This window comes from Tachyglossus aculeatus (assembly GCF_015852505.1).
Source record: "Tachyglossus aculeatus isolate mTacAcu1 chromosome 12 unlocalized genomic scaffold, mTacAcu1.pri SUPER_6_unloc_4, whole genome shotgun sequence".
NCBI classification, from domain to species: Eukaryota; Metazoa; Chordata; class Mammalia; order Monotremata; family Tachyglossidae; genus Tachyglossus; species Tachyglossus aculeatus.
Genome location: NW_024044831.1, coordinates 7538331 through 7540922, shown reverse-complemented (window position 1 = coordinate 7540922; position 2592 = coordinate 7538331). Strand labels below are relative to the sequence as shown.

Here is a 2592-nt window from a genome sequence, read left to right as displayed (position 1 = left end):
CGCGAAAGTTCAGAAGGATAGGAAGGAAGGAAAGGAAGACGGATGAGGAAGCACAAAACAAAGCTAGAGAGAGAGAGATACAGACAGACAGACTACGATTGGGACTCACCCTGGGAAAGGAATTCCAAGTCTTCATCGAAGAGCCCCAGATTATCCAGACTGATGTCGATGGTGTATACTGAAGAAGATCTGTAGGCCTTCCAGTAGGCCTTCTGGAAATGGAGAACAAGAATGGGGGCTGCAGGGGGAGGGGAGGTGTCAGAGGAAGAGGGAGGGGAGGACCAGTCGCCCAAAATAGGCAGGGACTGCAGAAGGTGGGGAAGACGCATTTTGCTCACTGTAGGGTGTTGGTCCATTGCGTGGAAGAGGACAGAGAGGAGGCAGTGGAACATCAATGTTGTAGTTGGCAGGCTTCCTTCTCTATCGACCAGCCACCAGCCACGGTTCCCAGCAGCTCCACGGGAGCAGCCTGTATTTGGGGTCTCTCCTGAGAAGAAACCCCCGTTAGAGTGTGTAGGAAGGGCGGGAGATGGGAACGGGGCAGGTTCATGTCCCGGGCGGTGGTTGATGATCCCGACGGTTTGTATTTTTATTTTCTAATTTGTTTGCCTATCCATCCATTCACCCGTTTTCTAGAAGGACTATTGCCGCTCGGCTTCCATATCCAGTCCCCAGAGGCATGGAGGAGAAACCAAGAGGGGCCACATCTGGGATCCGGCAAAGAAAAGGGGCTGGGCCAGAACATGGCGCTTTTTTGTTGGTTTTTTGTATGTTTTCCTTTCTTTCCCCAGTGCCTTCCACTCTCCACTCACCGAAGACGAGCACGGCCGTAAATTTCACATCTGGTTGTGGGCAGTTGGTATAAGCCAGAGCTTGGGACAAGAAAATGGCATGGTTGTCCTCAAAGCTCTCCATCTGAGCAGGAAGAGAAGGAGAGTGAGAGACCCCTGCCCATCCCAAACAGGCTTGTAGATTCCCACCCCCAAGTCCCCAAAACCTCGTTCCACCCCAGGGCACTGGGCTCTTACCCTCCTCTTGGTCCATTTTCCAAATCAACCCCTCTAGCCTGGAAGTCATTGTAGATCGGGACCGTGTCCACTAGCTGTTCAACTGAACTCTCCCAAGTGCTGGGAACAGTGCTCTGCATATGCTAATTACCCCCGATATGCCATCGATGTGCCTCCCAGGAGACATCCGGGCCCACAATTCCCCCTTAGACTCAAGGCCGCCCCTCCAGCCCCCCACCCATCCCAGTCCTACTCACCAAGGCCTCCCAGATGGTACCATAGCCCGTGCTCTCCCTCTCCTCTCCGCTTAGTGTCCATCCAACTACTTGGGTGTACCCCCAGTCGATGCTCTGGGCCAGCCAGAAGAATATGTATCTGGCTTTTATGAAATGGAGAATCCGAGGGTGAGTTTTAGAGGGGAGAAGAGGCCAGGACCAGGGACCGAGATGAAGGGGACTGTGCAGGGTCGGGGAGACTCACTTTGCCCACTGTGGAGTGCTCGTCCTTTAAGTGGAAAAGGACAGGGAGGAGGCAGCGGATCAGCTCCTGCTGGAGGCAGGCTTCCTCCTCCGTCACCCAGCAGCCGGCCACAGCTGCCAGCAGCTCCAGAGCTGCCACCCGCACGTGGGTTAGCTCCTCGGGAGAAACCCGTGGTGGAGTGTGTAGGAGGGGAAGGAGATGTGAAGAGGGCAGGTCCTTGACCCGGGCGGTGGTTGATGGTCCTACTGGTTTGTAGCCGTCCGTGGGGAGATCTCGGCATCTTCGTGGAGGTCTCTGACCCAGGCGGTGGTTTATTGTCCGCACCAGTTTGTGGCCTTTCGGGCCTCACACTTGGTTGTGGCCCTCGTTCTCACAAGCTTACTATTCTCCCCCAGCCAAGGAGCACTAAGAATAACCTCAGGCCATAATTCGTATTCTGCCTCTGCACGTGGGAGTTGAGAAATGTGTAGATCGTGTTCTCAGCACTTGTCGTGATAGTTTACTCTATTACCGTTCCTGCAATGTAGCCCAGTGCCTGGATCAAGCCACGGCTGTGGCCTGGGAGATGCAATCGGCCGTGTTCCCATCAGACTGGAGTAGCAATGGTGGTCATGCAGACAGTGGTTATTCTCAACACTCCACGATAGGTTGGTTCAGGTCCACATGCAGTAAACCTCTTGGCATCCTTGGGAGTGGATATCCTCTCTTCCCTGGAACTTCGGTGCGTGAATTTTCCTATTCTATTTCGCTTTGTCCTATTTGATGTACGCTGCTGTTGGAAACCGCCGAAGAATAGCATGGAAGCGAGGAAATGGGATCCCCCTCATGCCTGTCCAGATAAGGCATTGGCTGTAGGGCCGTCAAGAGCCCCACTGGGCCACGGCTGGACCAGTGCCAAAACGTGGGATAGAAGAAAGGGGGATACGTCCCGATGGGTAGAGATTAAGCTCTGCCTTTATTTGTAACAATTAGCTAAATTTAGTGTCTGAATTGCAGAAGTAATCGGTAGATCCGTCAGATTTCATGGGAGCTTACTGCATGCAGAGTACCTTGCTGAGTGTTTGAAAGTCTACAATATCACAGAGTTGGGGGACACATTCCCTGC

The 2592-nt window shown here is 53.4% G+C and overlaps 1 pseudogene; it reads left to right on the top strand.

The window, feature by feature from the left end:
* The first annotated feature begins 548 nt into the window (after positions 1-548).
* LOC119921710 lies at positions 549-1743 on the top strand (annotated as a pseudogene).
* Positions 1744-2592: the final 849 nt, after the last annotated feature.